This window comes from Panthera tigris, chromosome D1, assembly GCF_018350195.1.
Source record: "Panthera tigris isolate Pti1 chromosome D1, P.tigris_Pti1_mat1.1, whole genome shotgun sequence".
Lineage (NCBI taxonomy): Eukaryota > Metazoa > Chordata > Mammalia > Carnivora > Felidae > Panthera > Panthera tigris.
Window position 1 is genome coordinate 33,090,452 of NC_056669.1, and position 25,239 is coordinate 33,115,690.

Consider the following 25,239-nt stretch of genomic DNA (forward strand, 5'->3'; position numbering starts at 1 on the left):
CTGTGAGATCATGACCTGTGCTGAAGTTGGACACTTAACCAACTGAGCCACCCAGGCACCCTGGGAGATTTTTCATTACTAATTCAATTCCTTTACTGGCTATGGATCTGTTCAAATTTTCTATTTCTTCTTGTTTCAGTTTTGGTAGTTTATATGTTTTAGGAATTTGTCCATTTCTTCCAGCCTTCCCAATTTATTAATGTATAATTGTTTATAATATTGTCTTATTATTGTTTGTGTTTCTTCAATGTTGTTTGTGATCTCTCTTTTTTCATTCTTGATTTTACTTATTTGGGTCCTTCCCTTTTTCTTTTTGATCAAACTGACTAGAGGTTTTTCAATTTTTTTCTCTTTCAAAGAACCTGGTTTCATTGCTCTGTTCTACTGTATTTTTGTTGTTGTTTGTTTGTTTTTTGTTTTTGTTTTGTTTTGTTTTTGTTTTGTTTTGTTTTTTTGTTTTTTGGTTTCAATACCATTGATTTCTGCTCTAACCTTTATTATTTCCTGTCTTCTGCTGGTGTTTGGTTTTATTTGCTGTTCTTTTTGAAGCTCTTTAAAGTGTAAGGTTAGGCTGTGTATCTGAGACCTTTCTTTCTTCTTTAGGAAGGCCTGGATTGCTATATACTTCCCTCTTAAACCGGAGGTTGCTGCATCCAGAGGTTTTGGGCTGTGGTGTTATCATTTTCATTGACTTCCATGTCAATGAACTTCCATGACTTTTAAATTTCTTCTTTAACTTCTTGGTTAGTCCATTCATTTTTTAGTAGGATGTTCTTTAGTCTCCAAATTTTTTCCTATGGTTAATTTCGAGTTTCATAGCATTGTGGTCTGAAAATATGCACAGTATAATCTCGATCTTTTTATACTTGTTGAGAGCTGATTTGTGTTTCAGTATGTGTTCCCTTCTGGAGAATGTTCCATGTGCACTCAAGAAGAATGTGTATTCTGCTGCTTTAGGATGAAATGTTCCGAATATATCTGTTAAGTCCATCTAGTCCAGTATGTCATTTAAAGCTATTGTTTCCTTGTTAATTTTCTATTTAGGTGGGCTTTTGTTGTTGTAAGTGGGATGTTGAAGTCCCCTACTATTATGGTATTATTATCAATCGTTTCTGTATGTTCGTGATTAATTGATTTATATATTTGGATGCTTCCATGTTTGGAACAAAAATGTTTACAATTGTTAGATGGTGGATAGACCCCTTATTTATGATATAATGCCCTTTGCATCTCTTGTTACCGTCTTCCTTTTAAAATCTAGATTGTCTTATATAAGTATGGCTGCTCTGGCTTTCTTTTGGAAAGTAAGTCATTTATTTTTTATTTTATTTTTTTAATTAAAAAAAAATTACATCCAAATTAGCATATAGTGCAACAATGATTTCAGGAGTAGATTCCTTAATGCCCCTTACCCATTTAGCCCATCACCCTTCCCACTTCCCCTCCAGTAACCCTCTGTTTGTTCTCCATATTTATGAGTCTCTTATGTTTTATCCCCCTCCTTGTTTTTATATTATTTTTGTTTCCCTTCCCTTATGTTCATCTGTTTTGTCTCAAAGTCCTCCTATGAGTGAAGTCATATGATATTTGTCTTCCTCTGACTGACTAATTTCAGTAAGTCATTTATTTTTAATGCCACAATGAATTAATTTAAAATTTTTAAGACTATACAAAAATATGTATTTTGAGAAGAAATGTAATGAAGGAAGCCATTACTCTATATGCTGTTCATTTAAGGTAACACTATTCTTTATTTCTTTTTCAAAACTGGGTTCGTTGTATATTCTAGTTTTTAGCTTCTTTTCTCCTCTTATCAATATATCTTTTTCAGTTGCACAGTGACTTGTTTTTCTATTTGATCCAAAACGTGGTAATCCAGAGAAGGTCTTGATTCCTTGATTTACTGTCTTAATTGTTCAATTCTTCCTTCAATTCTGTGAGATACCCAAGATCATTTCAATAAAATCTTCCTTCCACTTAAGTTAGGGAGACTGTTTTTGGTGTTTGATACCAAGAACATCTTAAACAGAATACATAAGTATTATGGGAAATATGAAGAGAAACAGGAATATACTCTGATGTAGTAAAAGGTGTTGCTCTCCAATGGGCAAGTTTAATTTTAAAGAAACAAAAACAAAAACATTCATTTGAAACTGCATGAACAAGAGAGAAAAACTTACAGAGAAATAGAGTGCCATTAACAAGAGAATTATACCTTGCTGTAGCAAGAAAAGATATTAGAAACTTATGGACTTGGCAATTTCATTAACTTAATAAATGTTGTTCAGGGCCTGGAAATATTTCCAACAAACAAACATAAAAGATGAGATTTTGGGATGAGTATATTGTCTAGGACTCACTAATTTTGGTGTAAGAAGAACCAAGAATCAAACAGCAACCCTAGTTTAGAAACTCTCTGAGGATTCTCCAGCTGGAAGAATCTACAATGTGGGACATTTATTGGGTTAAATGCCAGGGAAGAGGCAGGGCACTGACCAATATAGTAATAAAGAAGGCAAGATTGAGAATTGTTTCTTCAAAAAAGGTTTTTTAAACTTTCTGTATTTTGCAAATATTTTAAACTAAGCATGAAAATTACACACTTTTGGGGCGCTTGGGTGGCTTAGTCAGTTAAGTGTCTGACTCTTGATATCAGCTCACATCATAATCTCGTGATTATGAGATGGAGCCATGTGTCAGGCTCCATGGTGAGTGTGGAGCCTGCTTAGGATTCTCTCTTTCTGTCTCTCCTTTTGTCCCTGTTCCCTACTTGCATGCTTTCTCTCACTCAAAATAAAGAAATAAACATTAAAAAATACACACCTTTTATTAAAATTTAAAAGCTCACTAAAAATTTAGTTAACAGTTGCCACTTCAGAAGGAAGATCTTGTAAACATATCAGCTTTTTGTAGATGACTTGTAATATTTTTCACTTATTTATTTATTTTTTTTACTCAATTTGTTAAAGATACAGGGAGACCATTTTGAATTAAACTAATATTTATAGGCAAATAAAAGTGGATGTATTAAGTCTCTAGGTTGAGTTCATTTTCTATTAAGACACACAAAAAAATTTCCAGGGGGAAAAGAGAACATATGTAGATTCTTTTACATTTTGTGTATGGGCTATAAACTTAAATTTACCCATTTAATTGCCTTGAAATTCAAGTGTGACTGCCTGTGATTGGTCTGTGCCCTATTCTATCAAGTTTTAAGCTTGCTACTATATTTACTGCCAATAAATGTTCAGAGTTTACTAGGGCACTAATGGATTTTTTTTAAATGTTTATTTATTTTTGAGAGAGGGAGAGAGAGCATGAGCAGGGGAGGGGCAGAGAGAGATGGAGACACAGAATTTGAAGCAGGCTCCAGGTTCTGAAAGTCAGCACAGAGCCCAACGTGGGGCTCAAACTCATGAACCGTGAGATCATGACCTGAGCTCAACCAACTAAGCCACCCAGGTGCCCCAGGGCACTAATGGATCTTGATCAGTGGTCTCAATTCTCCAAACTCCTCAGTCATTATGTTGTATACTTTTAGAAATAGATATTTATCTTTTCTAATTGTTGTAAAGGTCAGTACATCTATGGGCAATAGGAAGTCATTAAGAAGTTTAGATAGACTTCTTTTCAGAATAGATAGTTACATGTCTGTGGAGTTTGCATTTACTTCTGTTTTTCATCTAAGACATTAATAAAGAGTAATGAATCTAGTGACTTCCTTTGAATGTATTAACTATAAAAAGAAGACAAGACAGTTGAATGGTCACTGGAGCCTCTTTGAAACCATGCTAGGGAAAAAGAATAGAAGGTAGAAAAGGGAATGGGGAAGGGAAAAGTATAAAGGTGGAGAAACTGATTTATTTTATTTTATTTTTTAGGCAGCGTCCCCCAGATAAACCTGAGAAACGGGAATAGGGGCTTTCATTCCCAAGAGCAATATTATTTGTAGTTTAAGTTAATTAAAGCCATATCAGAAATTGACTATGCTTTATAAACATTCTTTGGTATGGTTTTGTGGATTTTCTTTTACTTTACAATTTATGTTCCATTTGAAAAGTTCCAACCTTGTCTTGGCTGAGGTAAAAGGAAAGGATGACTTTCCTTCCTTCAAGCTTTATGATTTTAAACAGTGTAGGTCAAATCTGCTAGGAGATTCAAGGGCCTCATTTAGGAATCAGGGTAAAGAGAAAAGCTCAGAGATTAGATTGTTTAATGCAAGAACAGATTTTAAGGCAAGAAACAAGATGGAAATTGAGTAAAAGGACCAATTTTCCCTGAAAATAGTGTTGGGGTTCCCAGAACTTTTTATCAGGTGCTAAATTCCAACTTACTGTGTTCTGTTGTGCACGAAATTACTTTTAGAGCAGATTTATGGCCTTGTGTGAAGTTGCTTCTATGGATCATCTCTGGCAGGAGGTAGCATGGTCCGTATCTATATTTAGCTCTACAGCATTTATGAGGTCAACTCCATCCTCAACACAGTTAATTATCAGTATACTTTGCTCTATACTTAATTGACATAAAAAAAATTCTACCTCAAGTGCTGCTCAAGAAATATAAACAGTTTCCAGATAGCTAGCAAAAACTCTGAGGAGTACCAGAAGGACATGCTCTACACATAAATAGAAACTTAAAATCCTTTTCTGCATTATCATTGCATCAAAGAATAGTTTCTTCGACCATTATCTTTGGCTTCCTATAGAACTGCTTTTATTGAATTAACTGTTTTCCTTAAGGTGCTGGCTGTGTAGTGTGTATGTTGGCATAATCAGATCAGATATGTTCTTTCTGAATAAAAGATAATAACTGGTTAGTTTGATTGATTCAGGCCTTTTGCCTCAATCCTTTTTGCCATGTGAGGAGGGGGTACTGAACCAAGCTTTTTCTGGCACAAGAACATTGGGTTGACATCATTTCAAACTCTTTCCAAGTACTTACACTTTTCTCTGGGTTTAGGACCTGGGCTGCTTTTATGGCCCATAGATATGCAGTACTTCCCCTCTTCAGCAGTCTCTGGTCCCCAGGCAAAGAAGCCTGCTCCTGGGTGGCTCAGTCGTTTGAATGACCGACTTCGGCTCAGGTCATGATCTCACAGCTGGTGAGTTCGAGCCCTGTGTCAGGTTCTGTGCTGACAGCTCAGAGCCTGGAGCCTGCTTCAGATTCTGTGTCTCCCTCTCTCTCTGCTCCTAACCCACCCACATTCTCTGTCTCTCTCACAAATAAATAAACATTTAAAAAAAGAAAAAAAAAGTTATCAAAGCTTAGAAATAGGCAAAATGATGATTATATGTCATTTCACTATCATTCTGGAATGTTATCTATCAGGTTTACTGAATAATTATCTAACTCTCTAGAGAAATATACATTTGTTTGATTTACTATTTGCTATTAATTAGAGCCTGAACTCTGTTATAGTTAGAAGACTGATAAATTACAAATGATTTTTACCAGTAGAAATGTAATGTGTTGTTTCCAGTAGGAGAAAAAAACCACCAAGAGATTATGGTTTTATTGCCCTCTAGGACATCAATCAGTTTTCAAAAATCTAATTTATAGACTTGTTTCATCACTACATTCCTGACTGACTGTATAAACCTCTGTTCTGCAAGTGCTCTTTGAACCAGCTTCCCCACCCTGCTGGTTCCATCATTAATGAGTTATATTTTTGACACATGGTCTTTTTAGTCTCTCTTCTAAAGAGCTCTCTTCTTGGATCTCTGTAAGCCATATCCTTGCTTGTGATGATTTTTATGAAAGGCAAAATGGTGTCATGGGCAGAGAATCAGTTTTAGAGTCAGATTTAAGCTGGAATCATAGCTTTCTGACATAATAGCATTGCTATCTTGAACAGATCACTTAACTTCTCTGGTCATATTTTCCTCTAAGATAAAATGAATTACATGTGTTCCCACAATTAAAATTTTCAGTTTCTTCTTCAAAGTCCTCTTCTGAAATTCTCTGATTGCAACATTTAAGAGCTTCTTATTCCCAATTAACTTTTAAGTCAGAAATTCAAATGTGCAAAATTCTTTTCTCCTAGTTCACTGCTTGGTTATAGAACAGCAATAGTAGGTTATGCTGAAAACAAAAACAAAAACAAAAAACAAAAACTCAAATATCCTTCACAAAGCAGGTTCATAAACTCCAAGGATGCACGGTCACCAGGCAATCTTCCAGTCACTTTCAGTTCCATTTGGAAGTATCTGTTGCTTCGTTACAGTTTAAACCTAAGGATCTAACAATTCAGGGGGTTGATGTTTAACTTTAAAATAAAGAGAGCTTATAGGCAAAAAAATTATTACAACTTGTGCCAAAGTCCACTGCAAAAATACCAGATGAGGTTGATTCCTGGTGCTGTGATGTCATCTTCAAGGACAGGTATTGGCAGATGGTGTTGTCTCAAAGAATTACACAAAAATGAGACTCTCTCATGAGAAATTATTTTTCCCTGTTCCTATGGGCTAAAAAACCCTGATTTTAAAGTTTCCTTATTTAAAATCCCTCCAGTAAGGGATATTTCATCATGTTTGTGAGCTTAAAAGTCTGTTTCTATTTTAAATTTTTTACATTAACACCAAAATGTATTTTAATAATGCTCTTTTATAGATATCGGCATGGTGTTATCCTGATAACATTTCTAACTTTAGTTTACCTGTTTTCATTTTATTGAGTGATTTAAAAATTACACTGCAAAGCAGAATAATAATAATAATACCTTAAGCATTTTCAGTGACTTCCTTATACTACCACAATAGCTGATGATTTCCTGCACTTAAGGCATATGTGAATGATGTATCCATTTTTACATTTTACTAGTTTGTTTTAACTAGACAGAAGTTAGAATCATAAGCAACAAAATCAATTGTGAAATAAGTCACAAGTCCTACTCATAGTCAAGGGGAGAGGATTAAACAAGGGCATGAATGAGGTGTGGATTTCTCGGGGCCATTTTAGAATTTACTAACTAATACTCATAAACAAAAAGTGTCACAAAGTATTTAACCTATGATTAAATACAGAGATATAATATTTTCCAATGAAATCCTTGCATCTAAAATATAAGAGTTTCTTTTCTGGTATTTCAACTTAGCAACTATGTTAACTTAGATTTTGGTTTTTTTCCCATATAAAAATGATTTGCTCAAGCTGTAAATATCATTGGAAATAACTATTTTTTATTACAAAATTTTAGCTGAAGATCTTAAAAATAGCCCCCTTTTTCCAGTGGCAGTAGCTTTATGTAGGTATATTAACTCTCACTTATTAATATTGACTCATCTGTACCCAGTTTGTGCCAATGAAAATACTAGTCTCAGAGCTGTTCTACCATGCATTTCTAGATAAATTAAATATATATTGCACTGTGTTTACTTTTAAAAGCTGTCTTAGGGATTTTACATTTCATGAAGTTCTCGTGTATATGGTTAAGTTGGTTCATTTATGATGGCATTTGAATCAATTGTTGCATAAAAGATGATGTTTTATACTATTATTATTAAGAAAATGATTTACATATATGTGATGAATCACTAAATAGTACTCCTGAAACCAATACTACCTTATATGTTAATTAAATAGAATTAAATAAAAACTTGAAAAAAATGATTTACATAGAGAGGAGTCTGGAATTTGTAACAGGACAGTCCACAGTCTTTATTACCTCTTATTTAATCACATAACAAATCTAAATGTTTTAATTTTAGTATAGTGTACTATAGACTGGGGACTAGTAGCCATGGAAACTTGGGAGCTTTGGTTGTGTATGTCAAAAGTGCAGGAGTACCTAAGTGGAATCATGATCTACATTATAAATACATCACCATAGAGACAGAATTGTGGAATCAAGAAAGCACAGAGTGTCACAGCTGAAAACTTTTAGGTCTTCTAGCCCAACCTTGGGTTTTTTATTCAAAGTTTTTATTTGAACAATTTCATATCTTATAGCTCACTGCAGAAGATCCACTGAAATTTACTTATTATAATAGTGAGTCAGATTTGTTAACCTTCAATCGAAAGAATTGTGTACTTTTTTTTTTTTTTTGAGAAATGGTAAGATTTTATCCACTTCACAATCAGATCTGGTTTGTTCCTAGATGACTTCCACTTGGTCAAGCCAATATCATGTAACTTTTAAATAAGAACTTGAAGTATTATATTTAAACCAGAAATCATATAATCAATCACACCATATTAAAAATAGCTATTATAAACCATTGACTTCAACTATCTGCTTATTTCTCACTTTCCAAACATTTTCCAAAAAATAAAAATTGCATGAGTTAAATGTAGTACACAGATATAACAAAGAATAGCTTGTAATAGCTTGTAACTTTTTTTTTTACGTTTATAGCTTCTACCTCACAGAATATAGTTCCTTCTTACTTCTTTCCAAGAGTTCCATGCAAAGTAGGGGGAAACAGTCTATTGTTACAGATTCTGTAGTATGGAGGGGAGTGCAAAGAAGCACATCAGAAGAATACAGAGCTTTGGGGTTTTTTAATTTAGTTTTTGATGATTTTTAAAAATTACAATCATAATATAGATACATTTAAAAATTGAGTATTTTTTATCTTTTTTTTTTGTGTTGAAAATATATTTTATTATTATGATAAAACAATACAGTGGTTAGATTTAGAACTTTTTTTTTTTTAATATATGAAATTTACTGTCAAATTGGTTTCCATACAACACCCAGTGCTCATCCCAAAAGGTGCCCTCCTCAATACCCATCACCCACCCTGCCCTCCCTCCCACTCTGCCCTCCCTCCCACCCCCCATCAACCCTCAGTTTGTTCTCAGTTTTTAACAGTCTCTAATGCTTTGGCTCTCTCCCACTCTAACCTCTTTTTTTTTTTTTTTTTTTCCTTCCCCTCCCCCATGGGTTTCTGTTATGTTTCTCAGGATCCACATAAGAGTGAAACCATATGGTATCTGTCTTTCTCTGTATGGCTTATTTCACTTAGCATCACACTCTCCAGTTCCATCCATGTTGCTACAAAAGGCCATATTTCATTCTTTCTCATTGCCACGTAGTATTCCATTGTGTATATAAACCACAATTTCTTTATCCATTCATCAGTTGTTGGACATTTAGGCTCTTTCCATAATTTGGCTATTGTTGAGAGTGCCGCTATAAACATTGGGGTACAGGTGCCCCTATGCATCAGTACTCCTGTATCCCTTGGATAAATTCCTAGCAGTGCTATTGCTGGGTCATAGGGTAGGTCTATTTTTAATTTTCTGAGGAACCTCCATACTGTTTTCCAGAGCGGCTGCACCAATTTGCATTCCCACCAACAGTGCAAGAGGGTTCCTGTTTCTCCACATCCTCTCCAGCATCTATAGTCTCCTGATTTCTTCATTTTGGCCACTCTGACTGGCGTGAGGTGGTATCTGAGTGTGGTTTTGATTTGTATTTCCCTGATAAGGAGCGACGTTGAACATCTTTTCATGTGCCTGTTGGCCATCCGGATGTCTTCTTTAGAGAAGTGTCTATTCATGTTTTCTGCCCATTTCTTCACTGGGTTATTTGTTTTTCGGGTGTGGAGTTTGATGAGCTCTTTATAGATTTTGGATACTAGCCCTTTGTCCGATGTGTCATTTGCAAATATCTTTTCCCATTCCGTTGGTTGCCTTTTAGTTTTGTTGGTTGTTTCCTTTGCTGTGCAGAAGCTTTTTATCTTCATAAGGTCCCAGTAATTCACTTTTGCTTTTAATTCCCTTGCCTTTGGGGATGTGCCGAGTAAGAGATTGCTACGGCTGAGGTCAGAGAGGTCTTTTCCTGCTTTCTCCTCTAAGGTTTTGATGGTTTCCTGTCTCACATTCAGGTCCTTTATCCATTTTGAGTTTATTTTTGTGAATGGTGTGAGAAAGTGGTCTAGTTTCAACCTTCTGCATGTTGCTGTCCAGTTCTCCCAGCACCATTTGTTAAAGAGACTGTCTTTTTTCCATTGGATGTTCTTTCCTGCTTTGTCAAAGATGAGTTGGCCATACGTTTGTGGGTCTAGTTCTGGGGTTTCTATTCTATTCCATTGGTCTATGTGTCTGTTTTTATGCCAATACCATGCTGTCTTGATGATGACAGCTTTGTAGTAGAGGCTAAAGTCTGGGATTGTGATGCCTCCTGCTTTGGTCTTCTTCTTCAAAATTACTTTGGCTATTCGGGGCCTTTTGTGGTTCCATATGAATTTTAGGATTGCTTGTTCTAGTTTCGAGAAGAATGCTGGTGCAATTTTGATTGGGATTGCATTGAATGTGTAGATAGCTTTGGGTAGTATTGACATTTTGACAATATTTATTCTTCCAATCCATGAGCAGGGAATGTCTTTCCATTTCTTTATATCTTCTTCAATTACCTGCATAAGCTTTCTATAGTTTTCAGCATACAGATCTTTTACATCTTTGGTTAGATTTATTCCTAGGTATTTTATGCTTCTTGGTGCAATTGTGAATGGGATCAGTTTCTTCATTTGTCTTTCTGTTGCTTCATTGTTAGTGTATAAGAATGTAACTGATTTCTGCACATTGATTTTGTATCCTGCAACTTTGCTGAATTCATGTATCAGTTCTAGCAGACTTTTGGTGGAGTGTTACGGATTTTCCATGTATAATATCATGTCATCTGCAAAAAGCGAAAGCTTGACTTCATCTTTGCCAATTTTGATGCCTTTGATTTCCTTTTGTTGTCTGATTGCTGATGCTAGAACTTCCAGCACTATATTGAACAACAGCAGTGACAGTGGGCATCCCTGTCGTATTCCTGATCTCAGGGAAAAAGCTCTCAGTTTTTCCCCGTTGAGGATGATGTTAGCTGTGGGCTTTTCATAAATGGCTTTTATGATCTTTAAGTATGTTCCTTCTATCCCGACTTTCTCAAGGGTTTTTATTAAGAAAGGGTGCTGGATTTTGTCAAAGGCCTTTTCTGCATCGATTGACAGGATCATATGGTTCTTCTCTTTTTTTTTGTTAATGTGATGTATCACGTTGATCGATTTGCGAATGTTGAACCAGCCCTGCATCCCAGGAATGAATCCCACTTGATCATGGTGAATAATTCTTTTTATATGCTGTTGAATTCGATTTGCTAGTATCTTATTAAGAATTTTTGCATCCATATTCATCAGGGATATTGGCCTGTAGTTCTCTTTTTTTACTGGGTCTCTGTCTGGTTTAGGAATCAAAGTAATACTGGCTTCATAGAATGAGTCTGGAAGTTTTCCTTCCCTTTCTATTTCTTGGAATAGCTTGAGAAGCATAGGTATTATCTCTGCTTTAAATGTCTGGTAGAACTCCCCTGGGAAGCCATCTGGTCCTGGACTCTTATTTGTTGGGAGATTTTTGATAACCGATTCAATTTCTTCGCTGGTTATGGGCCTGTTCAAGCTTTCTATTTCCTCCTGATTGAGTTTTGGAAGAGTGTGGGTGTTTAGAAATTTGTCCATTTCTTCCAGGTTGTCCAATTTGCTGGCATATAATTTTTCATAGTATTCCCTGATAATTGTTTGTATCTCTGAGGGATTGGTTGTGATCATTCCATTTTCATTCATGATTTTATCTATTTGGGTCATCTCCCTTTTCTTTTTGAGAAGCCTGGCTAGAGGTTTGTCAATTTTGTTTATTTTTTCAAAAAACCAACTCTTGGTTTCGTTGATCTGCTCTACAGTTTTTTTTAGATTCTATATTGTTTATTTCTGCTCTGATCTTTATTATTTCTCTTCTTCTGCTGGGTTTAGGCTGCCTTTGCTGTTCTGCTTCTATTTCCTTTAGGTGTGCTGTTAGATTTTGTATTTGGGATTTTTCTTGTTTCTTGAGATAGGCCTGGATTGCAATGTATTTTCCTCTCAGGACTGCCTTCGCTGCATCCCAAAGCGTTTGGATTGTTGTATTTTCATTTTCGTTTGTTTCCATATATGTTTTAATTTCTTCTCTAATTGCCTGGTTGACCCACTCATTCGTTAGTAGGGTGTTCTTTAACCTCCATGCTTTTGGAGGTTTTTCAGACTTTTTCCTGTGGTTGATTTCAAGCTTCATAGCATTGTGGTCTGAAAGTATGCATGGTATAATTTCAATTCTTGTAAACTTATGAAGGGCTGTTTTGTGACCCAGTATATGATCTATCTTGGAGAATGTTCCATGTGCACTCGAGAAGAAAGTATATTCTGTTGCTTTGGGATGCAGAGTTCTAAATATATCTGTCAAGTCCATCTGATCCAATGTATCATTCAGGGCCCTTGTTTCTTTATTGACTGTGTGTCTAGATGATCTATCCATTTCTGTAAGTGGGGTGTTAAAGTCCCCTGCAATGACCACATTCTTATCAATAAGGTTGCTTATGTTTATGAGTAATTGTTTTATATATCTGGGGGCTCGGGTATTTGGCGCATAGACATTTATAATAGTTAGCTCTTCCTGGTGGATAGACCCTGTGATTATTATATAATGCCCTTCTTCATCTCTTGTTACAGCCTTTAATTTAAAGTCTAGTTTGTCTGATATAAGTATGGCTACTCCAGCTTTCTTTTGGCTTCCAGGAGCATGATAAATAGTTCTCCATCCCCTCACTCTCAATCTAAAGGTGTCCTCAGATCTAAGATGAGTCTCTTGTAGACAGCAAATAGATGGGTCTTGTTTTTTTATCCATTCTGATACCCTATGTCTTTTAGTTGGCGCATTTAATCCATTTACATTCAGTGTTATTATAGAAAGATATGGGTTTAGAGTCATTGTGATGTCTGTATGTTTTATGCTTGTAGTGATGTCTCTGGTACTTTGTCTCACAGGATCCCCCTTAGGATCTCTTGTAGGGCTGGTTTCGTGGTGACAAATTCCTTCAGTTTTTGTTTGTTTGGGAAGACCTTTATCTCTCCTTCTATTCTAAATGACAGACTTGCTGGATAAAGGATTCTCGGCTGCATATTTTTTCTGTTTAGCACACTGTAGATATCGTGCCAAGCCTTTCTGGCCTGCCAAGTTTCAAAGGAGAGATCAGTCACGAGTCTTATAGGTCTCCCTTTATATGTGAGGGCACGTTTATCCCTTGCTGCTTTCAGAATTTTCTCTTTATACTTGTACTTTGCCAGTTTCACTATGATATGTCATGCAGAAGATCGACTCAAGTTATGTCTGAAGGGAGTTCTCTGTGCCTCTTGGATTTCAATGCCTTTTTCCTTCCCCAGTTCAGGGAAGTTCTCAGCTATAATTTGTTCAAGTACCCCTTCAGCACCCTTCCCTCTCTCTTCCTCCTCTGGGATACCAATTATGCGTATATTATTTTTTTTTAGTGTATCACTTAGTTCTCTAATTTTCCCCTCATACTCCTGGATTTTTTTATCTCTCTTTCTTTCAGCTTCCTCTTTCTCCATAACTTTATCTTCTAGTTCACCTATTCTCTCCTCTGCCTCTTCAAGCCGAGCCATCGTGGATTCCATTTTGTTTTGCAATTCGTTTAAAGCGTTTTTCAACTCCTCGTGACTGTTCCTTAGTCCCTCGATCTTTGTGGCAAGAGATTCTCTGCTGTCCTGTATACTGTTTTCAAGCCCAGCGATTAATTTTATGACTATTATTCTAAATTCACTTTCTGTTATATTATTTAAATCCTTTTTGATCAGTTCATTAGCTGTTGTTATTTCCTGGAGATTCTTCTGAGGGGAATTCTTCCGTTTGGTCATTTTGGAGAGTCCCTGGCGTGGTGAGGACCTGCAGTGCACTTCCCCTGTGCTGTGGTGTATAACTGGAGTTAGTGGGCGGGGCCGCAGTCCGACCCGATGTCTGCCCCCAGCCCACTGCTGGGGCCACAGTCAGACTGGTGTGTGCCTTCTCTTCCCCTCTCCTAGGGGCGGGATTCACTGTGGGGTGGCGTGTCCCGTCTGGGCTACTTGCACACTGCCAGGCTTGTGTTGCTGGGGATCTGGCGTATTAGCTGGGGTGGGTAGGCAAGGTGCACGGGGGCTGGAGGGGCAGGCTTAGCTCGCTTCTCCTTAGGTGATCCACTTCAGGAGGGGCCCTGTGGCAGCGGGAGGGAGTCAGATCCGCTGCCGGAGGTTTGGCTCCGCAGAAGCACAGAGTTGGGTGTTTGCGCGGAGCGAGCAAGTTCCCTGGCAGGAACTGGTTCCCTTTGGGATTTTGGCTGGGGGGTGGGTGGGGGAGATGGCGCTGGCGCCTTTGTTCCCCGCCAAGCTGAGCTCCGCCGTCCGGGGGCTCAGCAGCTCTCCCTCCCTTTGTCCTCCAGCCTTCCCGCTTTCCGCGCAGAGCTGTTAACTTATGACCTCCCAGACGCTAAGTCGCGCTTCCTGTCGGATCACAGTCTGTCCGGCCCCTCCGCTTTTGCCAGCCCGACTCGGGGGCTCTGCTTGGCCGGTGAGCCACCCCTCCGCCCCGGCTCCCTCCCGCCAGTCCGTGGAGCGCGCACCGCCTCGCCGCCCTTCCTACCCTCTTCCGTGGGCCTCTGGTCTGCGCTTGACTCCGGAGACTCCCTTCTGCTAATCCTCTGGCGGTTTTCTGGGTTCTTTAGGCAGGTGTAGGTGGAATCTAAGTGATCGGCAGGACGCGCTGTGAGCCCCGCGTCCTCCTACGCCGCCATCTTCCGGAACCCTCGAGTATTTTTTATCTTTATGCAATTAAATGGTAATTCCCTCCCTCCCCCTGTCCTCCCTACTAACACTGTAAGCAGTTTGGCATGTATCTCCTAGTCAGTTTATGTGTGTATACATATATGTGAAATGTTATTTTTAAAAATTAGATCATATGTATAGAATATTCCATTCCTTTCCCCCAAATTCAATAATATATCTTGTTGGTAGATTAACAGCTCTCTCATTCTTTGAAATGATGACATGATAATCCGTGGTATGGATGTGTAATAATTTAACTCTTTTTCTAACTCATTGATGGATATTCAGAATGTCTCAGTTTTTCTTTATTATATTATATGTGTTTCTTTTTATTTAATGTAATCTGGCTTAAAACAAGTTATTCAAGAGTATTCAGTGTGTAACTTCACATTACTCTGGTTGAGAATAAATTAATTTGTTAACAAAATATCCCTTTAGTGGCTGCCATGTTCTGAGAAAACATTGCTAAGTACTTAGGGATCAAAGAAGTGTAATACAGAGGTTTACCCTTAAAGGCCTTATATAATAGAGTGCTGTAAAAAATGATGCATCCAAGATCTTGAGCTTAATTATTTTAATCTCATGTTTTGGTTTAGAAGTATTTGGTTTAGAATCTGAAAAGATTATTTGACTAGATAAAAATTAATCATTCTATGATTATTGGTTATCTATTGCTAGTTATCACATTACCACAAATTTACCAGCTTGAAACACATTTATGATATAATGAGAGATAGAAACCAAAAAATGTTCACCTTTAGCCTAGAAGGCTGACCTATAGCCTGCGTAGTTTCAATAAAGATCAAATATGTGCTGGCTCCTACAATCCTTATAGGGTCTCCTGACTGCCTGACATCTCGCTGATAGTTAATGTTGAACTGAATGATAGGCACCAAAGAAATCTTGTGAAAGTAGTTTTATGAGTAGAAATTTGAAGAAAACATTTATGATCTAATACTTCCTGCATGTCTCCTTCCCCTTAAACACTAAGCACATAACTACCTGCTTCTTATGGCAAAAGTGCATCTCTTTCTACCCTTGGGTCCTGTCCCCTTGCTTATTATAATAAAAACACCTTTTTTGCACCAAAAGTGTCCCAAGAATTCTTTCTTGACAGTTCACTTGAGACCTCACATCACTGTACACATTCTGCAAGTGAGGAACCTGCACATGGCTTACCTTGGTTCTCAGCTTTGAGGCCTCTCATGAGGCTACAGTCAAGATCTTAACCCAGTCTTATCTGAGGCTTGAATAAAAAAGGATCTGATTCTAAGCTCATGTGTTTGTTAGTAGAATTAAGTTCCTTGTGAACTGTCAGACTGAAAGACTACTCTCTTTTCCAGATGCTGTTTGGAGGTCACCCTCAGTTCCTTGTCACACTGTCTTCTCTGTCTGGTGGCTAATGAAGGGTAGCAAAAATATGCACACACACACACACCCCCCTCACCCCATCCTATGTTAGCATAAGGATTATTCTGAGCTGAAGGCAATTGTAAAGGAGATACAAGAAAATCTTTCCTCCCTCCCCCATTTGCCTAAAAGAAGACCATAAATTTGTAAAGTTGTCCTCTCCTCTCCTCTCTACCAGTAAAATTAGAAGTAAACAACCATAAAGAATTCTAGACCTTTATCAACTCAAAAGTGGCACCAGAAAAACCTACATAACAAATCCTACTAACTAGCCCTTTTCTTCCATTAGTTCCTCCATGCATTTACCGACCACAATTTGCCACCTCTGGAAACTCTAATTCATCTTCCTCTATCTTGTCATTTCTCTAAAAAAATATTATTCTTTTGTTAAAATGCTATATAAGCCCAAATTCTAACCACTCCCTTGAGTTACTTATCAGAGTGTTCGCATGTGTATGTACAATACACGTGTTAATAAACTTGTTTGTTTTTCTCTTGTTAATCTGTCTTTTGTCAGTGTAATTTGTAGGGCTCCAGCTGGGAAACCTAGGAGAATAGAGAGAATTTTTTTCTTTTCTCTACACTTATTTCATCAAAGCTGGCATGAGAGAACCAATAAAGAATGTCTACTAGCAGAACAGAAATTACAATCTTATGTAATGAAATCACAGATTGATATTCTGTTATCTTTGCTACATTCCAGTGGTTAGAAACAAGTCACAGGTCCTGTTCTTACTCAACAGAAGGGAATTACAGAGGGGAAAGAATACTAAGAACTGGGGATCACAACTGTGAAGTAGGGACAGGGAAGCTGATGAGTTTTAGAGCCAGCTTGCCACAATTCACAAACAAAAAGTGTCACAAAGCTTTATCTGTAATTACATTCTAGAGGTACAGATAACAGATATAATAGTTGTTCAGAAGCTAGAGAAAGCAATGTGCCAAAACAGATGAAAAACTATTTGTGTTGCTTAGCTTAAATTGCTTATTATGGACTTATTTCCATATCTGTAAAAAACAGATAATTGGAGTAGAGGACACCTAAGGTCCTAATCCTCTATGGTTGCCAAAATACTTTGGTGAGCTTCAGTTTTCATAGCTATAACATTTCATTTATTATTATTATCTTTCTAGGTGAATTCAGTCACAGAATCTGCAAATAGAAGAACTCATCAACTTTGAGATATTCTCATTCCCAAAAGCTATTAAAAATATCCACAATATGACTAACAATAATTTTTTTTGTTTGGCATTATGTAGGATGCTGATTTACTGTCATGTTTCAGAAAGTACTTCCCACTCTTTGTAAAACACAAACAGAACTCTGGGCAATGGAAAACCATGTCAGTGCAGTCTGCTGGCCTGGGTCTATGAGTACTGCTTAATAAGAGCTCTGTGCCAACTGAGAGTGAAGGGAAAAAATTAACTATTTCCTGGTCACTCAGAAAAAAGAATCATATTCTGATACAGGTACTTCCCAGATACTCCCAAACTAAAGATTCAGAAAATGGATCCCAGTGAAATTTAACGGACTATACATAAGTGGAATCATAACCAGGAGATTCACTAGACACCAATATGAAGCCACAACATTCGAATTAAAAAGGTGGCAAAGACAAAGAGCATGCTTTGCATTGGCAAGTTCTGAAAAGTGAGAAACATTAGATTCTATCAAAAACAATAGAAGAAACTGCTTGCACAATGTCTGAATAAGCAAGTGGAACAAAGTCTACCTAAAAAGAGAGAAAAACCAAATTGAAATTATCCCACTGTGGTATAAATCCCTCTGTGCATTCTTTTTGGATGCATTCTTAAACTTGGAACTGGTAGGAAAGAATGTATAAAAATAATTTCTAAGAAACAAATTCCACTTTCAAACATCATTCTTTTACAAATTTAAAAATTTACAGTTTTCTTTTACAACTGCATGTCACTTTCTGAAAAGTCAAGTTGACCTTCCCATCATGTCAATCAAAGTAATTCTATCTTGAGTTTCAGATTTGATTGCATTCTCCTTGTTATGTTTCCTTAGTAATACCTCTGGATAATAAATCTGCAGTCTCTGTATGTGTGTGATTTTTGAACTTCCTTTTTCTTTTTCCCTTGAGTTCTGCTGTTCTGATTTATTGGAAGTATTTGAAATGACACCTTGAACTTTTGCAGTTGAAGAATGATTCTGCCTGAGTCTTCTCTAGGTGTCAGGAGAAGCCCATTCTCCCTGTGGGACTGAGTAAATAGTAAGGAGAGCAGAAGGGAACTTCTTTAGCCTGGCTCCCAGAGTCCTCCTCAGACTGAACCTGTAGAGGAGAAACATTTTCTATAAGTCAGCAGCTGGTGCAGTGACTCTCATGCTATCTTCATGTCTCCAAATCTAAGGCAGCTCTGTTGAATTGGGAAGCTGTAATGAACCAGTATTCCCATGGGAAGTTTCATGACTCTGAATATCTCCAGACAAGAATCTCACAGAACAGGTGGGTTTTAACATGTACAGGTCCACCTGGGGTCACTGGAGTCATATTTTGGCATTTCATGGGTATGCTTCCAAAGATACAAGCAATTGGTTTTGCAAACATCAACAACAATATTTAAGATACTAATTTAAAATGAGAAAAAAAACCCCAGAATTTTAGATTTAGGACAGAGCTTTGGAGTTCAGTGCTTCTCAGACTTTCTGTGCATGTTGTTAAAATATAAACTGAGACATATTAAAATTTCAAGACTTTATTTGACCCTAAATCAATTCCAATCAGGCAGTGCCTAAACTGGATGTGGTTAGGAGTGTTCTACCAACAGGAGCTTGAAGAAGGACTTTTATAGAGAAAAGGTGGAAGCAGAGTCAGGAAATTATTGATTGGCTATAACTTAAAGCCAAGATGGCTGTTTTTGACCAGTTGTCCTTAGCCTTTTGATTTAGAAACTTTGAGGTCACAACAGCATTAGAGTCACATCGGTCTAATGACCTGATTTGGTTAATTTAGCTATGTGAATCACTTTCTAATTCTAATTCAGGACCTAGGGAAGATGGCGGTGTAGGATGACACTGGGCTCACCTCCTCCTGCTGATCACTTGGATTCCACCCACACCTGCCTAAATAACCCAGAAAACTGCCAGAAGACTAGCAGAACGGAGTCTCTGGAGTCAAGGGCAGACGAGAGGCCCACGGAAGAGGGTAGGAAGGGTGGAGAGGCAGTTCGCGCTACACGGACTGGCGGGAGGGACCTGGGGTGGAGGGGTGGCCTACCGGCCAAGCAGAGCCCCCCGAGTCTGGCTTGCAAAAGCAGAGGGGCCGGATGGAGTGTGTTCTGACAGCAAGTGGGACTTAATATCTGGAAGGTTATAAGTTAGCAGCTCTGCTCGGAGAGTGGGAAGGCTGGAGGACAACAGGAGGGAGAGGTGCTGAGCCCCAGGATGACAGAGCTCAGTTTGGCGGGGAACAAAGGCGCTTGCCAGCGCCATCTCCCTCACCCATCCCCCAGCCAAAATCCCAAAGGGAACCAGTTCCTGCCAGGGAACTTGCTTGTACCACGCAAACACCCAAGGCTGTGCTTCTGCGGATCCATCCCTCCAGCGGGTCTGACTCCCTCCTGGTGCCGCAGGGCCCCTCCTGAAGTGGATCACGGAAGGAGAAGCTGGCTAAGCTTTCCCCTCCCACCCCCGTGCACCTTGCCTATCCACCCCAGCTAATACGCCAGATCCCCAGCACCACAAGCCTGGCAGTGTGCAAGTAGCCCAGACGGGCCATGCCACCCCACAGTGAATCCTGCCCCTAGGAGAGGGGAAGAGAAGGTACACACCAGTCTGACTGTGGCCCCAGCGTGGGCTGGGGGCAGACATCAGGTCTGACTGTGGCCCCGCTCACCAACACAAGTTATTCAAGACAGCACAGGGGAAGTGCCCTGCAGTTCCGCACCACTCCAGGGACTATCCAAAATTACCAAACGGAAGAATTCCCCTCAAAAGAATCTCCAGGAAATAACAACAGCAAACGAACTGATCAAAAACGATTTAAACAATATAACAGAAAGTGAATTTAGAATAATAGTCATAAAATTAATCGCTGGGCTTGAAAACAGTATAGAGGACAGCAGCGAATCTATTGCTACAGAGATCAAGGGACTAAGGAATAGTCAGGAGGAGCTAAAAAATTCTATAAACGAGCTGCAAAATAAAATGGAAACGACCATGGCTCGGATTGAAGAGGCAGAGGAGAGAATAGGTGAACTAGAAGATAAAATTATGGAAAAAGAAGAAGCTGAGAAAAAGAGAGATAAAAAATCCAGGAGTATGAGGGGAAAATTAGAGGACTAAGTGAGGCACTAAAGAGAAATAATCTACACATAATTGGTATTCCAGAGGAGGAAGAGAGAGGGAAAGGTGCTGAAGGTGTACTTGAAGAAATAATAGCTGAGAACTTCCTGGATCTGGGGAAGGAAAAAGGCATTGAAATCCAAGAGGCACAGAGAACTCCCTTCAGATGTAAATTGAATCCATCTTCTGCACAACATATCATAGTAAAAGTGGCAAAATACAAGGATAAAGAGAAAATTCTGAAAGCAGCGAGGGATAAACATGCCCTAACATATAAAGGGAGACCTATAAGACTCGTGACTAATCTCTCTTCTGAAACTTGGCAGGCCAGAAAGGAATGACAGGAGATCTTCAATGTGATGAACAGAAAAAAATATGCAGCCGAGAATCCTTTACCCAGCAAGTCTGTTATTTAGAATAGAAGGAGAGATAAAGGTCTTCCCAAATAATTCTAATACAGTGCATCTGAGTGAGGCCCAACGTTCTTTGGTATGTTTAATAGGATCTCGGCTGACCACACTTGAACTAACAAGGGCCTCGTTTAACCAATGTTTATAGGTGTTTAAGGATTGCTTACAGTCAGGTAGATAGTTGGCAATAGAACCCAAACTAAAAGCCAGATTTACTGTTTCTCTTTGCTAAATACTTTATAACATCCTTTTTCTCCTTGTCATATCCCCAAAACTTAACATCATTAAGTCTCAATATGTGTAGATTATAAAGGTATCCAATTTACTACCTATGTTAAAGGGTGTGAATTATAATCGTTGGAGAATTTTACTTCATTAACATTTTTCTTAGAAGATAGAACTGTTTTCATATTTTCCTTAACTAAAGGTGCTTGATTACTTCTGAATGCCTTAGTTAATAGGAAAAATAGCAAAAAAATTGAGAAATTACAAATTTCAACCACATATGTAGGATCCTTGGCAAACCACATAGCTGGAAAAAAACCCATATTTTATAACTAGGTGTCCTTCTTCTACACAAACATATAAAGAAAAAATAGTGAAATGAGAACATTTAGAAAGAAAGGATTGGAAAGGTTTGTGAACTAGAACACTGCTCTATCCATCACAGGAGCAAATGAACACACAGAGGCAAAGACTTTGAAAAGTATATTTCAATAATGCCAGATCTAAAGCAGAAAGAAGGAAAGATAACATAGAGCTCCATATCCCCGTGTGGAATCACAAATCAACTCTTTGGAACAACTGAGCTGATTTCAATTATTTGGCTTGAGTATATTTGTTGTCTAGAAGTCCAGCAATTTAATCATTTGAATATCTAACATCGCCTAAAAGCAGGGCTGAAAATTCTTTCAGAAAGGGAGGTCACTCTTTCTCCTCCCAGGGCCCAGTATAATTCTCACAAAGGAGTGCACACTGAGAAAGTGTTGGAAGTGATTTTCTGGGTCAAGCTCTGCATTACAACAAATATGGATTCAACCAGAAAAGTAAGCCTTAAATTGCTTTTTTTTTTTTTTTTTTTGTAACCACAATTCCTTTTGCTGCTGCTTAGATTGTTACACAAGCAAATAAATCCTTTTAATTGGCCCACCCCCAGGGCAAACAGCTCACCTCAGTAAGTAATCATGTGGAAGAGTGGAGGCTGTGGAGGTGGGGTGCATCCTGCTGAACAATCTTTGCTTTTATTTTACCAACTGATTTTGAAAGGCGGCATTGTAACTTGGCATTAAATATTTACGAATTATATTAAGGTAAGATTGATTCATTTAACAGACATAATGGAGTAGGGAAGCCACATGGAGTGACTAAAGGGCTTCACAGTGGGAAATCCTTGCTAGCAGGCATCAATCTGCACCTGGTAATGGCCATGAATAGGCTCGCAGTCTTGCTACTTAAATAAATTGATGTGCAATTCATCTGCTGTTTAGAGCCATTGGAAATGCACTGCACTAACTCTGTTCCTTGGCAAGTATCCCAATTAAGTGCCTGGGTCATTTATTAGAGTGCCAAGTGCAGTTCAAGTTGCTACCAAGTTTTTTGCCATTTACCAAATGGCAATTTGTTCTGAAAGGGGTATAGGGGATGGGGGAGGTGGTGGAGCAGCAGGTGTAGTAGAAAAAAACCTGGACTCAGATGGGTGCAGTTCAAATTCTGAATTCCCCACTAGAAGCATATGTCATTGAATCTCTCCAAAGTTGTTTTTTTTTATCTCTATAATGGGAAGAAAATATCCCTGCTTTACCTACTTGTGAGGCACAAAACAAGATAATAAAAGTGGAAGCACATTTTAGTTTAAAAAGTGCTATTCAAAATTTTGACTTACCACTACAAGCATAATTCTTGCAGGGGTACCTTAAGTGCCTGGCATTCATTTCCCCTAGTGTTCTACATTCTTCCGTCCCCTCCATTTTCTGTCTTGATCAGACATTCTCAGAGCTAGGAGGAAAATAAAAGTGTCAAGCTTTTAAAAAGCTTACATCTTATGAGATGCATAGGTTTGTATTTCTTGGTGCTAAAATTTTCAGACTAGTCTAGTACTTTTATTAGCCACTTCTTGGTGATATATAAATCAATAAAAGAGTACTTTAAAAGCACTTTAAATTGGTATGATCATAAAGAGCAGCTAGCTAATTTGAAAATTTTATTTATTTCATAATGACTTTTAATAGATTTCTGTTGATTCCAGTTATTTTGAAATGTGCCATTCTTTCTTCCATCTTTCCCAGTTGGATGTGTTTGGTGAATTGGTTGTGAAATATAGAAATGTGACTTATGCCTTTTAATTTTAGAAAAATGTAACTTAGAACAAATTAAATCCGTGCTTTTCATTGAAAAAGAAGTTCTACAAAACAAAGTGCTTAATGAATTGCCTCCTATTCAAAAGTTTGAAACAAGCAATACTATGGGCTATAACTATTTGTGATCCATATTTCTCTACTGATTCAATTAAACAAAGTGCACAGTAGTGCACTAAAATGTCATTGATAGAAAAATATATTAGGAATTGTATTGGTTTAGGCTGTTTACTATTCTAATCCCTTTGTTGTTTCCTTTTTTAATTATATTGTGCTCATTATTAAAAAAATAATTAATAAGAAGGTTGAATAAAATTTGCTGAATCATTACTGTCTAATACTCTTCAGCATCCTTTGTGATTAAATCTGATGTCCACCTTAGACAAAATAAGATATTTCCATTGAGGGCAAGCAGTGTGATGATAATTCAACTACATTCAGTGAGACCCTAAACAATGTTACCTTCTATGTAGCAAAGTGATATTTTCCAACCCTTTCACTATACTAGGGCAATTGCCATTATATGGACTATAACTCATCTTTCTACTCAGTCTTCCTCTACTGATTTTTATCTTTCTCGGCTATCACCAGATAAATGGTTTCTACAAGAATCTAGTTGGTATCAAGTTCTTTTTGCTTGGGAATCAGCATGAGCAAAGAAATATTGGTTATACTGATAAAGTATAGTGGAAAAATAGCTGGCCACTCTCTTCCCAGCTTTAGTTGGAACAGAATTTCTAATATCTCTCAACTGAACATCCTTCACAAGATAGTAAGAAATAGTGGTAGAGATTGATTAGGGGGATAGCAAAATACTGCCATAACAGATTGCTGCCTATCTGGACTTTTGAAATGAAAATATGCTCAATTCTTTAATTTTATGTAATAAAATTTTTGTGTAATAAAATTACATAATTAATGTAATTTTTTATGTAATAAAAATCCAACAGAACTCACAAATCTCTTCTTTAACTGCTCCACCTCTCCCTACAGTACTGTAATTCTATAGTCATATTTTTGTTAAACTATTGTCTTCAGGAGTGCCTGGGTAGCTCAGTTGGTTAAGTGGCTGACTTTAGCTCAGGTCATGATCTCTTGGTTTGAGAGTTTGGGCCCCATGCTGGGCTCTGTGCTGACAGCTCAGAGCCTGGAGCCTGCTTTGGATTCTGTCTCCCTCTCTCTCTCTCTGTCCCTCCTCCACTTGCACTCTGCTTCTCTCTCTCTCAAAAATAAATAAACATAAAAAACTTAAAAAAAATATAGTCTTCAAAATATAAAAAATCTTGCCACTTATACAAATATAAAATGAACACATGCCAAGATTTTATTAAACTTATTAATTAATGAGGGAACCATTAAAATGTTACAACTCATTCAAAGGAGAACCTCACAAACAGACCTCTATAGGCAATCTAGAATGATGAAATGGATTTGCTAACAGATGCAAAACTCAACTTCCTATGGGCACTAAGGTAATGTTTGGAACCATTTTTGCTATAGGGTTGATATTTATTCCATCCCTACTAGACAAAATATAATTGCATTTTTCAGACAAGAATCATGTGCATTACCATCAATTTTATATAATACAAAGAATTATAAAATAGCCTAGTCAAAGACAATAAAAAATGAAGACCATTATAGCATCAGATACCTCCAAAGGATTTGCTAGACCACACCCAGTATTTCATTATGAGGACATTCAGTGATCTTTTGCGTACTTCAAAGTCTTTCATAATTTGTCCTAACATTTGTAACTGAATGATACTTTTGTAACCATATCAAGATTCTCCACCTTCATGTCCACTAAAGAGTTAGCTTCCTGACCATTAGAAGCTATTACCAAGACTCTGAGTCCTGTTTCTATATTTCCTCTTTTTGCTCTCACATCTATGGTCCTCTTACTAGCTACACCCCACTTCCACCTCCCAAAAATGCATGAGTAAGCACCCTTGGAACTTATAGTCCATAATGCAAACACTTTACTAATGTTACTAATACAACATCATGAATAGAAAAGAGAATCTCTAAAAAGTTCAAACAATGGCTTTATCCTTAGAGTATCTCTAAGTTTAAGAAAGAGAAAAGAGAAAAATATATTCCTAATAAAAATAGAAGAGCACATGGATGGAGGTACACTCTCT

The 25,239-nt window shown here is 37.6% G+C and overlaps 1 long non-coding RNA gene across 1 annotated transcript in view; it reads left to right on the plus strand.

Moving 5' to 3' along the window:
* The window catches only part of LOC122231082, a 53,760-nt gene extending 36,533 nt beyond the window's left edge, over positions 1-17,227 (plus strand). Inside the window, exon 4 of the long non-coding RNA XR_006208212.1 lies at positions 17,157-17,227. This is a non-coding gene — a long non-coding RNA (uncharacterized LOC122231082). The remainder of the gene's footprint in view (positions 1-17,156) is intronic.
* Positions 17,228-25,239: the final 8,012 nt, after the last annotated feature.